This window comes from Neofelis nebulosa, chromosome 7, assembly GCF_028018385.1.
Source record: "Neofelis nebulosa isolate mNeoNeb1 chromosome 7, mNeoNeb1.pri, whole genome shotgun sequence".
Taxonomy (NCBI): domain Eukaryota; kingdom Metazoa; phylum Chordata; class Mammalia; order Carnivora; family Felidae; genus Neofelis; species Neofelis nebulosa.
In genome coordinates, this window is record NC_080788.1 from 36403687 (window position 1) to 36418753 (window position 15067).

The window sequence follows — 15067 nt, forward strand, 5'->3', positions numbered from 1 at the left end:
CACTTCCAAATTGGGGTTCTCTCAGCAATCTGCACCGTGGGCTTCTAGTGCTATGCCTCCCATTCCGTAGATGAGAGAACTAAGACTGGAAGAGTGGCCGCATGCTCGCAAGTGCCGGACGAGAAAGTGGCGGATGTGGGCCTCGAGCCCAGGCTGCTTGCGGACGTCAGTGATCTCTCTGCCGGCGGCCCCCCATCCCTTCAAGCACACGCACCCGGGCTGGGTTCAGGAGGAATGTGCCGTCTTCGTCCCTCCCTCCGTGGCCCGCCCAGGAGGAACGGGGCTCTGCCCGAGGCGCAAAGGTAGGGACAGTTATGAGTGGGTCTCCAGGATGGGGAGCCAAAGCCCCAGTAAAACGCCCTTCTGGCCCGCCGCTTGGGTGGAGCACCTAGTCACAGAGGCCACGCCTGCGGCCCTCTTGGTCCCCTGCCGAGTTCTGGACAACCCCGGGCTCTTGTGGCAGTCCAAAATTATTTCCAGAAGGAATTGTCCAAAGACTCCTAAAACAGCAATAAAGCACTCTTTTACGTTTCCACATGCCCAGATGTACGGTCCTGAGCCTCCTGGCATCCTAGCCTCAGGCCAAGTCACAGATAACAGAGCCATTCTTCCCCTGGAAAGACTTTACGCAGAGGTGGCCTGCGTCCCTGCCCGCAGGCTCCTCCTCACTGGTCTGCCAGGCTGTCTGGGGCCTCAACATACAGAGAGGAGGGGCCTGCGTTTTGGACACATCCCTTGGAGAGACACAGACAGGACACCTACTGTGTGCCAGGAACGGTATCTGGGGACCCGGCAGGGGGGAAGACCTTGAAATCCAGTTGGGGGGGGGGCGGGGAGGCAACAAGTCACCAAGCAGTTCTAGTCACGCAGGAGCACGGGAGGAGGGGGCAGCTAGCTGTCAGCCTGGGTCCTGGAACTGACGTCTGAGTGGAGAAGACCAGAGAGGTGAATGGGCAACTGCTTAGAGGCCAGAGAGCGGGTATCAGTCAGGGTTGTCCAAAGAAACAGAGCCAACAGGATGGATGGATGGATACATAGGAAGGAAACCAGGAAAGCTAATGGCGGAATTTAGTCCGAGTGCGGAAGTCCGAAGGCCTAAGAGTAAATCTGCCCTCCCTCCCCATTTTCAGGGGCCCTCAGGGGGTTGGATGCTACCCAGGAGGCCATCACCCACCGCATGGAGGAGGCCAGCGAGGAGACTGTTGGCCGATTCGATTGCGAATCTCTTCCAGAGACGCCTTCACAGACACACCCCTTAGCCCATCGACTTAGCACATAAAATTCACCACCACGGAGGCCGTGGTGTAGGGGGGTTGAAAACACTCCGGTAAGGTGGGAGCACAGCACGGTGGGCAGATGTGGGGAGGGGGTGGTAAATGGAGAGCCGAAGCCAGAATCAGGGAGCCCGGAGTCAAAACCAGGCTCCCAGAGTTCTTCTCCTGACCTGAAGGGCCCCTTCGCTCGTCGATGGTCAGCTTCGTCCATCTGGACAATAATGCCCACCTGGCAGGCTGGAGCGAGGATTCCGGGCCACCCCGTGCCCGTGTGCACACAGGGCCTGGCACGCCGCAGGGTCAGCCCGTCCTCGCCCCTGCTCTGCCCGCCTCCTGCTCAGGGACAGGTGCAGGGCCCCACCCTGCAAGGCCAGTCTGGTTCAGGCCTAAGGGTGAATCATGTGGGTGCAGCAGAAAGGCCAGAATCCTTCCTCCTGCCCAGGGGCTGGGGTGAGTCCCAGAGCGTCCTTATGCTTCCCCTGCTGCCCTCCCAGGCCTGCTCTGCGTTCTGTCCATCTTTGGGGCCTGGGCAACCCCTCCACCCCCCGCTTCCCGGTAGCCCTCCAGTGTCCCTGCTCAGTCGGCCCTTCCCTGCACACTCCCCACCTCCAGCCGCCGAGTGGGACGGAAAGAATTCCTGGCCGGGGGATGTTTCTTGAGGGTCCCCCGCAGTCTGCCGACAACAGAGACACCCAGGCACATCCCCTGGGCGGTGGCCAAAGTGATCTGGGAGGGGCTGAAAGCGAATCCTTCTTACTCCCAATGTCAGCCACCGGTGGGTGAGTTGAGTTCTTGCCAATAACTCAGATCGCCCCTCCTCTAGAGGATTTTGAGGGTTTTTAGCTCACTTTACAGCACCACCAACCCCACCTACCGCCCTGTCTTGGGACTTCCTCCGCCATTCCTCACGTCCCCGTTTCGGTCTCTCTGCCGAGATGGTGTCCCCTCCTGCCACCCCAAAGCCACTGCTCGTGTCCCTGGCTTCCCCCTTTCTCCCTGGACCTTTGCCTCCCAGCAGGCCTCTTCCGTTGTGTCTCTCCGAAGTTGGGAGGGTCCGCCATAGTGAACCCAGGCCCCGCCGAGAGTCCAGTAGGAGAGCTAGGCTCTTGGGAAATACAAGGCCGGGCCCCTGGGTCAGAAACCGTCAGCTAGTACAGGGGGCAGGAAGCAGCTTGTTCGGGCTGGGACATAGGACCTTGCCGGCTAAATCAAGGGAACCTGCGGTTTAAAACCCAACCACGGAAGGCCTTCCTTGACGCCAGGCTGTGGGGTGCCACCTCGCACCTGCAGGCCGCTGGCCGTGACCCTGGAGTTCCATCGCGACCACAGATCCTCTGGATCCGTGCTCTGTGCCGTAAGCAGAGGCCGGCCGGGCACACGGAGTTGTGCACCTTTGAAAGCCGTCACCGGAGAGCTGGAGACAGCATCCCAGAAGTACAAGAAGGCCGGAGCATGGCAGTGGATGCACTTCCTGTGCTCGGTTACTCGCGGGTGGGAACGGCGGTCCATGCCCCTCTGTGTCCCTCGTGGTGCCTACTGTGGTCAGTGCCTTGCAAGGCACAAGTGCTTTCGAAGCACCTGCCGGCGGGAAATGAACAAGGGCCCGGGCCCTGCAAGCCTCAAATAGAAATCCTATGGAAAACCGCGACAGAGGGTCCCGACCCCCATTCAGAGGCCCCACAGGAGTGTGGGCAATGGCACAGACTTTTCAGGGGTCAATCCGAACCCCTCTCCTCGCTAGTTGGGCAAGTAACTTAACCTCAGGTTGCCTCCCTTTCTTATCTACAAAGTGGAAACAAGAGCCGACCTCACAGGGTCCTGGTGGGAGCGGCATCGGGGATGGAGGGGGTGTGTCCTTCCCAGGTTCTTGGGTTGAAGCCCTAACCCCCAACGTGGGTGTCTGGAGGCAGGGCCCTTAGGGGACAATCGGGTTTAGATGCGATCACAGGGCTGAACCGCGTGATGAGATGGGTGTCCTTCTTACAAGGAGAGACTTGTCTCTCTGTCTTTTCCTCTCCCTCTCTGTCTCTCTCCCCTCCTCTCTGTTTCTCTCTCTCTCTCTCCCTCTCTCTCCCTGCCACATGAGGACACAGCAAGAAGTCATTCTGCGAGCGAGGAAGAGAGCCCTCCCCAGGAACTAAATCAGCCGGCACCTTAATCTTGGACTTCCAGCCTTCAGACGGGTGAGAACTACATTTCTGTGCTTTAAGTCAGCGGTACTTTGTTACCGCAGCCCAGGGCGACTCAGACAGACTGCGCACGTAGAAGAAAGTGCTTAGAACAACGCCTGGCCGCGGAGGAACCCTAGGAACTTAATAAAGGGTAGCCAGCCCTGGGAAAGGAAATAACGGCACAGAGCCAGCAGCCAGGCTGCCTGGGCTCACACGTGGCAAACTCCTTAGCCTCTCTCTTTGCTCACCTGTCAGAGGGGAGTGAAGATAACTCTACCTGTTTCCAGAACAGGCATGCCACGACACTCAGCTGCTATCTACAACGACACAGCCGTGCTTACAGCTAAAATATCGAAATGTTTCCACGCCAGCTGGCGGCAGTCAGCTGTTCGTGTCCCTGAGGGCCACTCAAGACCCCCCCCCCCAGATGTTCCCGTAATCTGGCAACTGAAGGGCTCGTAGCTAGTATGAGGGGCCCACTCCGCGAACCGGCTTCATCACTGCATTAAAAAGCGTTCCCCGAATGCTTCGAGAGACAACGTCACCACTGTCAGAGTCAAACGTGCCTCCGCTCATCCGTTCGTTCAATAAATATGTATTGGCCGCCTCCAGATGTCACGGATGTCAGGGCCTGAGGATTTGAAGGGAAATAGGCCTGCTCTCTACCCTCACGAGATTCACCGTGTAGTGGGGAAAAGATCATCGGCAAGTAAGGGGCTGTGTAACACGATGCACAGAGCCCTCGGGGCCTCCAACAAGGTGATTGAGACAAAGGACAAAGTGACAGTCTTTTGTCCAGGAGTGCTGTCTGCTTCACGCTCACCCTCCCCGTGTAGGGTTGCCAGATTTAGCAAATGAGAATTCAGGACACTCAGTCAAATATGAATTTCAGATATGCAATGGAAAAAAAAACAAACAAACAAACACATTCTTAGTGTAAGTATATCCCAAAATATTGCCTGGGCTATACTTATACTAAAATTTTTTTGTTGTTGTGGTTGCGGTTGTTTGTCTGAAATGCACATGTAAGGGAGCATGCTGTATCTTACCTGGCAACCCCATTTCTGCCGGCGATAACCGGTGCCCTTTTAACTGCCAAACGGGCCCCTTCCACGTCTTTCCGTAAGACCACGTAGCACGGACACGGGTGCAGAGAGGGAAATGAGAGGGAGGGGGGCAGAAGACGGAGGTGTCTCAGGGAAGGGGGGGGAGGAGGCCGGGGGAGGAGAAGCGATGGGCAGTCGGAGCCGGAGGGAGAGCTCACCCCCTCTGCAGCTGTCTCTCCCGCCCGGGCTGCCCCCGCCAGCCATGTGCCGAGGGGCGGGGGGAGGCGCAGGCTCGTCTTGGGAACCTGAGTGTGCTCTCCGAAATGTCAGCAGAAATAAACCTGGCTAATCCTCCTCGATGGCCCGTCACATTGATATCCCTGAAATTCCAAGCGGATTAAAATAACCACGAGCATGACACCATTTGGAAGGCCAGGGATTTACTCGGAAGCGGTGCCCCATTGGCAAGCATTCCTCTAATTGCTGCTTCGTATAAATAGAGTGTTCTTTAATATCGCCACCAGCCCCAGCTGACAGATTTCGAGGGGGGCTGTCGAAGTCATTAGTGCCCTGGCCGCGGTAAACCGAGGCTCCGCTCGGGCTGTAAATGGGATTCTCGTGGGCCGATCAATCTCACCAAAGCCGCCAACACTGCCTGTTGATCTGCAAGGTCCTGAGTGGCTATAGCTTCCCAGAAATGTGCTTGCATCTGTCAGAATTATAAGCAGCTGGCAGCTGACACAAAGGTCAAATTTGCTGCTAGTGTGGAAATAGAATCTCCCCAGTACAAGAAATGCTACTTAGCAGTATATCAATTGCAGGCGGGTCATTAAAGGGGTGTGTGTGTGTGTGTGTGTGTGTGTGTATTACAGCCTTGCTTGCCTGGAACCCACTTCCTCTGTAGGTAGGTCCACACCGGGCACAAACACAGGTGCTCAGACGTGAACTTTTTCGCATCATCATCCTAAGGCGGTTTTCATTCAGGGGATTGAACGGGGATTTATTGAGTGTTCACGCCGACTCCGGTGCTGTTCCAGATGGTGTAGACTTGGCGAAGACCTCTCTTGTTTCTGGGCTGTGTGGCCTCGGACGTGTTAGGTACTGGCCTCTCTGAGCCTCGAGTGTGCCATCTCTAAAATAGGGGTGATAATTGCTAGCTCGGGTCACATCGAGCAGACTTGGAATAAGCCCCCTAACGGTGCCGGGACCGCTCGCGCTCAGTCTGTGTTAGCCAGCGATGGCAACGCTAACTTGTGTCCGATGGCCATCTGGGAAGGGGGCAGGGCAGGCGACGGAGCCAGAAAAGGAAAGGTCCAGATCCAGAAGGGGGTACACCATCCCAGAAGGGATGGTTAAAGGGCTCTAACCCAATTCGGAAGCCATGGGGACTCGAACTGCATCTGAAAGGCAGATCAGATGTGCAGGGGGAGGGTTTCACAGATAAGTCAGTTTCCGGGGCCTGTGGGTGCTTCACACCTCGTTTCACCGGGACGCGTCCCCCAGTCCAGCACGGGGCCCCAGGGAAGCAGGTTCCACGCCACCCGAGGAGAGAGGCAGAAGAGAGGCAGGCCCCAGGGCCTCCCGCACCAGCCTCCGGGCGTGTGGAGCCCAGGCCATCTTGCGGACCCCGTTCTCGTCCATTCCAACAGCTGGAAGTCCCCTAGAGCGCCCAAAAGGCTGCCTACCCTGGTTTTGGAGTTTACTCTCCGTGGGTGAATCGGGTCTGTGTTAAGCCGAGCGCTTTTTGGATGAGCTGGCTTCTGAGGTTTTATCAGACCCCGTAAGACAAAGATCAGTCTTCCGCGTTGGGCCAGATTTCCACCCAAGTCCTATTCCAACTCCGATTCGCTGAAAATCCGCCTGCCTGAGGCGGCTTCTACAAGAGTCAGCAGGTGACTTATTCATTCCGGCTGTTGGCACGTCCCTCCCGGAGATGATTCCTCGGGTCTGCACGGCATGCTGCCCACTTAGAAGTCCTCCTTTGTCCCGTGGTTCTTTCAAGCCCCACATCGGCATGTGGCTGCTTGAACATAAAGAACACGGGCTCTGGGTCCCCCGGACCTGGGGTCGCACCACGTCACTGCCTGCCTATCGCGGCCGTCCCCCAGCCCCGAGGCCTGCTTTTTGTGCCTTTAACCTCTCTAAAATCAGAAGGTGTCTTATAACCCGTGAATGCTTGGCAGCTCTTCTCCTTTCCTTGTTGTTTATAAAATATTGGGGGCTTTTGAAATATTGTTCAGAAAACAGTCCCACGGCCTACGGAATCTGAGATTCAGCGAAGGACTTCTGAGCGTCTGGCCTTTGGCAAGTTCCCTCTCCTCTGGGAACCTGTTTCCAGTCCCCGTCACCTGGGGCCAGCAGCGGTTGGCGGGGCTGTGGTGACGACACAAGGCGCCTGTGTGTTGCAGGCCCTGAATACGTGAGGCCTGGGCCGGGGGGGGGGGGGGGGCTGTTAGTTGCAAAGCCACGTGGCCTCCGAGATGGGGAAACCGAGCCCCACAAGGGGAGCCGTGACTGAAGTCACACAGCCCCAGCAGACGCCGATGTCACAGCCCCTATGTCACCAGTGTCCACGATCGCTCAACCAGCAGCAAGAGGGACTCCCTCTTGGCTCCACGGGGGTCTTGGCCTGCTTCTGGACACTCAGCTGCGGTGGGGGGGGACGGGCCCAGAAGGCGACCACTAGCGCCAGCCGTTTGTTAAGGAAACAACTGCCCTACGTGCGGTCTATCATTTTCACTTTCTGCCCCAGGATGTGGGAAGGAAAACCAAAGTCAGATAGCGTTTGATAGTAATTCAAGGACAACGGCGCCTGAAGCCTTTTAAAGATTGCGGATTCGTCTTCGCTGTATCATATCAGAACGAATTTCATAGGCCGCCAATTCAGATGGGGGGGGGGGAAGAGAAAGAAAGAGCCGATTTCTCCCTCCATCCCCAATTCTGCTCTTCGGAGGCCCAATTCTGCTCTTGGCAGGACCTCTGTTTTGGTTCATCCGGGGATTTTTCCCCATCTGTCCTTCAGGCGCTTGTACCCGGTGGGGTGGGGGAAACATCGCATCAGGGCCCCCAGGGGCGCACAGCTGGTTCTCTGGGGTCACCTCCAGTGAGCTGGGCCCTGCCCATCCAGTTCCAGGCGTCACGGTCACGGTCACCGGCTGGTGAGGGGGTCCTTGCTCCCGCAGCTCCCGGCTGTGGGACCATGGAGCCTGCACCGCTCCCAGAGACCCATTTCCTTCGGAGGCCTCTGCTTCTCCCCTAGCACCCCCCTCAGGGAAGCATTAACCTAATCTGGGTTATCGGTGGAAAAAAGTGGCTTAACTAACCACACACCAGTCCTCCCAAGTGCTGGATGCCCAGGATTTGAATGCTCAAAAGGGAAGATTTTGAGACTCCCAAGCTATTGTCTCCACTGTGAGATTCACAAGCTATGTGCTCGCTCGTTTCTCCTTCTCTGTATTTCTCTTTTCTCAATGTTTATTTTCGAGAGACAGAGAGAGCAGGGGAGAGGAAGAGAAATAGAGAGGGGGACAGAGGCTCCGAAGCAGGCTCCGGGCTCCGAGCTGTCAGCACAGAGCCCGACGCGGGGCTCGAACTCACGGACCGCAAGATCGTGACCTGAGCGGAAGTCGGAGGCTGAACCGACTGAGCCACCCAGGCGCCCCGCTTCTCTGTAGTTCTGCTGCGATGACCGTACCATGGGGTCCGTGAGTAAAGCCTGGGGAAAGGTAGAAACCACCAAGAACGGTATAGGGGGATGTTTTAAATATTTTCAAAATGTTATCCTCCATGGTAAGTAGAAATTCGCCAAGGTCCAACTTATTGGTGAAATCAAGACTTTAAACGTGTATCGGAGAGAGTACCCTTGGCTGCATCATGTCAACTGGGAGATAGGAGACAGGATCTGAAGCCTCACTCTGTCCCCCACCAAATGGAGGCACTTCCTTTCTTCATGAGTCTTGGTGAGAGGCAGGCTCCAGTCTTCAGATGCAGACACCAAAACAGCCAGACATGTTCTCCCAGACCCTGACCACTGCGGGGGGGGGGGGCACATGGCCAATCGGCTGTTTCCCCCCGGGAGTGACCCTAAGAGCCCTGGGTCAATTTCTAGTGCATCATGGCCCCAGCTGAAGCGTGGTCGGGCCATGCCCTCAGCAGCCTGCCTTCTCTGGACTCCTGCTTGTTTTCTGAACGTGGATCTCCAGGCTTCCAGTGGGTTCGGTGGGCTCCCTAATATCCCCCCTTCCTCCCACCATCACATCTCTTTCCCCTTGGTTATCCAGCATTGGTCACGGTGCACAGCCAAGAACCCGGACCGGTGATAATGAGTAACACAGCTCCCCTCTAGGGACCTCACTGGCCTTCTCTACAACATGAGGTGTTGAAACCAGATGGACTCCGAGATCTCACGATCTGCTTTAGGCTTTAAATATTCTGGGGCCGAACCACACAGCTTACTTGGCTGGATCACGCACCCATGCCCAAAGCGCCACCATTCTCGAGGCGAGCCCTGTCCACACTTCAGGGAGTGGTCACCCTCTGCGCAGTTGGCCTCGTGCCTCCTCATTCCACCCAGCGGGTGGGTAAGCCACCCGAAATGAGTTCCGCGGTCATTCAGTCAACCAGTCCTCTACTGCAGGACTTGTCAGAGCCTTTCATAGGCTACGGTACACTGGTGACCTTCCAGGACGGGATGATGGTACACACACCTGATTTCCCAAATGAATTTTGCTACAAACACATTTCCTTGTTGCTTATTTATCTCTAGAACTGGAATACAATGGAACACACTTGGAAACAACAGTGCTGCCGAAAAATAGCTAGCAAATGTCACATGAGAAAAGACATCTTGCATGACTTCTAAAATTTTCTCTCTCTCTTACACACACACACACACACACACACACACACTTGCACACATAGGAATTCCCTGGCCCAGCCTGATTCCATTTATTCCTTCCTTCCTTCCTTCTCTCTTTCTCTCTCTCTCTCTGTCACCACTTTGCTTCCTACACAGCACAGACAGAAGCAGCGTTAAACGCCTTCAGCTGGAGTCCTACACCTGCGGCAACAGTCCGCAGTGACTCAGGATTTGGGGTTTCCACCCTCCACGCGGCTCATTTGTCCTCTGTGCCACTCAAGAAAAGGCAAGTGTTAAAACACGTGTGCTTTCCCAGCCCTGGGCGCTCCGCTGGCACGGGGGCAGCTGCCGCCCGCAGAGTCCCCGCCGTGGGGAGAACACTCAGGGGCAGGCTGACGACAAGCACCGCCCACTGCCCCCTTCCCCCCATCCCGGCCCAGCTCCCCGTGGGCTGCCCCCTGCCCAGCCCCTCGGGTGGCCCCGGCTTGGCCCCTGGGGACGGTTGGGGAGCCTCCCTGACACCCACCCCAAGGCCCAAGACGGCCCCACCCCTACCACACCCCTCTCCCCCTCTGTGACAGAACTGCCATTCGGGGACATTTCTAAACCTCTTGAAACCATTTCCGTTTTCAACGTGTATCCTCCTCGGGTGAGAACAGCTGGTTCGCCTCCTATTGCTTCGAGAAGGGTTTCCTCCTTCAGCTTTAAGGGAGCTCCTCGCGCGGCGCGGCGATTACAGGGCTAGGTGGGGGCCTGCCTCCCCCCCCCCCCCCCCCCGCCCTGCCCCACCCCTCCAGGAGCACCTGGCTCTGATTCCACAAGTTCAGCAAGAACGCGAGCATCTGCCCTTAGCCTCTTTGCCTTTCCAAAACGAAGAAGCCGATGTTTAATATAGTGTTTATTGGGGGACTTTCTTGTTTGTGCTTTTTTACAAGACGTGCTTGTTACCAAAAACGTAGGAAAATGGAGTAACGTATACAAAGAGGTAAATAAGGATCACCCACATTCCTGCCACCCAAAGATAATACAGTAAACATTTGGGAATGTGTCCTCCTTATATTTGCTCCTTCTTTTTTTCCCTAACCCTTTGATCGCAACCTGCATAAATGAGGGCTCATTCGCCTTCCCGTGACTGATAACGTGACTCAGGTGGGGCTTCCACATATAAAGAGAATTTATTGGTTCTCATCGCGGGAAGATCCAGAAGTAGGGCCAACTTCAGGCAAAGCTGGATCCGGGGCTCCTTGCCGTCCTCAGGACACAGCTTCTCTCCAATCGTCGGCTTCGTGCCCAGGCTCCCGGATGCCACGGGGGGCTCCCCTCACCAGCCTTCAGGCTCAGGTCTAGAGGGGAAACCTGAGCTTCTTTTCTAAGACTTTCTGCAAAAGGCCTGAACCTCCTTCCGATCGCACCAGCTTCTGGTCACGTGCCTGCCGCCGAACCAGTAGTTGCGGCTGGGGAATGCGAAGTGCTGATTGGCTAAGGTCAGGGTCATGTGCTCTACCTCCAGGGACCCACTTAGGCCACCGGGGCTAAAAGGTGGCTGGTGCCTAAGTGAAAACTGGGGGGAGGTTGTTGGAAAATGATGGAGTCAGTGCAGGGGAGGGATCAAAGAGTAAGAGTGCTTTACGAGCTGGATAGACGTGTAGCTCATCGTAGTGAGTGGCTCCCTGATTAGCCTTTACACGTTCTCACTAAGTACGTCTTGGAATGTTGACAAAGGGCAGAATTCCCAGCAGTGTCCGCTGACCTGCCCAGGACGCCTTCATCGAGCAGAGCCCCTCCCCCCTCCCACGGAACCCCCTTCACCCCCAACAGCAGCTGAGAGCGCCAGAGACCCAGGCGGGATTTTTCGGATCCCAACGGAGCACGGCACAGACCAACCAGGAAGGAGGGACCGAGCCGGGTGCCCGACCCCGCCGGAGATTCGAGCAGAACCTTTGTCCGCCTTCTCAGGGAGCTCATGACCCGCTGAAAAGACCTGCAGGGAGAAGATACAGATCTCGCGCCAAGCTGAACTCAGGAGGCGACGTTAAAAGGAGGTGAGAAATGAAAGTATTACAAAGTAGCTAAAAACGCAATGGCTGCATTAAAAAACCACTTTGGAAGTAGGTAGTGACTCATACAATTGATGACCCAGAAAAGCGAATCAGCCACGCAGAGAAAGCAGGCGGCCGGCTCTCTTGGGACGCAAAGGGGGACACATACAAAGGTGACAGTCATGAGAAATCAGACGGGGGCGGGGCACGGAGAAGAGTAGAGATACAAAGGCTAGACCTGGTTCTGGAGCAGAGCATCCTTGGCAAGTCTAATCGGGAAGGAAGAAAGGAGAAAGGGGGTCTAGCCGTTGGCACGGTGTCCCCAGTGCGCGAGGAGAGCTGAGAGTTCCAGCAACTGTCCTGTTCTCGGTCTGGCGTCACCTGTGGCAGGCTCAGGGCTCAGTGTTGCTGCGGGTTTGGGCTTTATCCACTGTGTCACGGGGCTGTCACCCGGCTGTCCGGGTTTGGGGGGTGCCAACAAGCCGCCGGCAGCTGGGGGGACGCTGGGCCACCGCGAGGACGCTTAGCAGGTTGCAGGGTCAGCGACAGCCCGTGAAGAAATGGTGGTGTTCAACGGAGTGATGCGTTTAGGGCAACTCGGGAAAATAAAGGCCCACGAGCCCAGAAGCCCCGGCGGGTCCAATGAGGCTGGATTCAGCAAGTGGTGGGATCAGAGCTCGGGAGGAGTGCAGAGCGGCTGACACAGGAGGGACCATCTGACTGGCTGGAAGCAGCCCCCCCCCTTCCAACCCAGCCTTGGGGTCGCCCAGAGCTCAGCCCCAGTGGGGCCCCTCCGAGGAAGCTTGCTGAGCCAGGGTTCGGCTCTATCTTCTCGAAATGCCGATCACACACCTGCTGGAGAATGAGAGAGGGCACCGATTTGGGAGTCCGAAGTCTTCAAATGCGGACCTTGACGTGCCCAGTGACTGTCCCTGAACATCTCGGGGCATGGCCTCTGCAGAGAAGGGATCCCCTAGGTCTGGCTCTGTCTCCTTACAGAGCACCGTGACCATCCTACTGAGACATTCACTGGGAACGTGCTTGGAAAAGGAGAACGTGACCCAGTGGTGGAGGTTGAGAGGATTCGGAGAGAGAAATTAAGGGAGAATGTTCTAGAAGCCGGGGGGGGGGGGGGAGGGGTCGTAATGCCCAAAAGCCAACATTCCACTTATAAGAAAAAAATATGTCTCTGCAGCTCCTTAGTGAGAAGGAAAGATTCTAGAAAGCGTCTTGGAGTCCTGATTCTCACGCTGGCTCTGGGGCCACCCCCCCAGTCCCTCTCTGTCCCTCCGCCTCTGCTCTGTATGATGTGTGTCATCAGCTTTGAAGTGCCTGCACAGGAGGCTCAGAAAGAAACTCCCAAAATATGACGTGAGGGGAAAAAAGGACAATTTCTCAGCAGGTTGAAAATGGTGGCCTGTTGACAGAGGTCGGGGTAACGAGGGGATGCATTTCCCTCCGCTGTACCCTCTGCCAACCCGGCCTGTTCTCTGATTTATTTTTTCAGTCCCAAGGAATATTTTCTTATAGGCAAGAGGCAGCCCTTCAACGTAGCGTCACTGGAACCAGACATCACAGAGGAGCCTGGATTCGGGATCAAGTGCCGTCTGCTGGGCCTATGCCTGGGTCTCAGTTTCCCCTTCTGTAAAATAAGACGATGGGTAAGAAGAAACTCATCTCCCCGTCACCATTCTTTAGCAGAGCTTTTATGGAACCATCGTTGGCGGCGGGGGGGGGGGGGGGGGGTGTGTGTGATTATTTTTGGGGAAAAAAAGTGTTTTGCCCATTTTCTTTTCAGGTATACTGCATAAATACATGAAATGTTTTATACGTGCATAAATGCGGCCATAGGCATGTATGCCCAGCCTTGTTTCTACTTTTCCTTTTTGTTGGGTCCCGTCCTCCCTCGGGAAGAGCTTTTGGGACCTTTGTGGCTCTGGTGGTCCACATTTCCGGGGCTGGAAGAATCCCAGGGCGAGGTGAAAGGAAAACAAACAGCACCAAGGACTAGTTATGCCTGATGCTAAGATGGGGAGCCAGGCACCATGAGGGTGGTCCTTGCTCGCCCTGGGAGCGTAAGGCCTTTGCTTTTCCTTTGCCTCTCTAGCCCTCCTCCCCTGACTCCGACAGTCACCCCAGGACAGGTCTGGAAGCCAGGCTGTACCTGCGTTTGGCCTCCAGATTTCCACTCTGCCGTGGAGTCTGGGGACCAGGGAAAATTCTCCCTAGAAAATTCTCCATGGAAAGCTGGCCCCGCCCATCTTTCTGCAGGGAGTGGAGGCTGGCGCATTCCCAGGTTTTTCAGGCCAACCGGCTCATTTCCTTCCATCTTAGAAACCTCTGGAAGCCAGGACGCCCACATCCTGGCTCACCCCTTAGCCATCAGTTCAGCCAGGAACTACTCCTTCCAGGCAAGAGAGAGCAAAAGCAAACACAGAAAGGTCAGCCTTAAGTGAACAAGCAATTCACAGAAGGAACAGAAGCAGCTAAGAAATGCATGAAAGTAGTTTCAATCGCAGTGAAAACTAAAATCAGTAAAAACGAGAAAATAAAAAATAATAAAGAAAAATGCACACCAAACAGTGGTATGCCTTTGGCAAAGGTGACTATTCTAGGGGCGCCTGGGTGGCTCAGTCGGTCGGGCGTCCGACTTCGGCTCAGGTCACGATCTCACGGTTCGTGGGTTCGAGCCCCTGCGTCGGGCTCTGTGCTGACCGCTCGGAGCCTGGAGCCTGTTTCCGATTCTGTGTCTCCCTCTCTCTCTGCCCCTCCCCTGCTCTCGCTCTGTCTCCCTCTGTCTCAAAAATAAAAATAAACATTAAAAAAGAATTAAAAAAAAAAAAAAAAGATGACTATTCTGTGGGGAGAGCCTGTAGGGAAGCGGGCTGCTGTGTAGACCAGCAGCCCCTCTGTGTGGGACGGACACGGAGAACCTCCTCTCTGGAGAGCAAGGCGGCAGGGGCCGCACAACTCTGACCAGGTGCTGGCCTCTGAACTCAGCAATTCTGTGTCTGCGAGTCCGTCCCAGTGGAATGATAAAGACTGGACACAAATATCAACTCAGGCATATTCCTAGGAATTAGAAAGAACATACTTGTCCAACAAAGGGAGATTGGCTCTGTCACCTGTGGTCCGTCTCTACAACAGAATTCTTTTGGACTGCATGTCACAAAAACCTACACCTGGGCCTAAAAACGATGTTCAGGGTACATCGCTGGGTAGGAAAAGCCGCTTAGCGGACGCCAGAGTCCATGCAGTAAAATGACATTTCCTTTCTGTGAAAAGGCATGCTATGTGGCATGATGGGTCATAGACAGCCTTCTGGATCATTTATGAATATTTTAGCCACATTTTCCTACATAAACAGGTACCACGTTGTTCCCCTTCCCTCCCCCTGTGTTCTTCTGTCTCGTTCCTCAACTTCCACGTAGGAGTGGAAACATATCTGTCTTTCTCTGCCTGACTTATTTCACTTAGCATCACCCTCTCCAGTTCCGTCCACGCGGCTACAAAAAGCCAGATTTCATTCTTTCTCATTGCCACGGAGTATTCCGTGCAAACCACGCCTTCTTTCTCCATTCATCCGTTGATGGACATTTAGGCTCTTTCCCTAATTGGAACAAACAAGCAAACAAAAAAAGTTACAAAAGGGGAGGGAGGGAGGCAAACCATGAGAGAC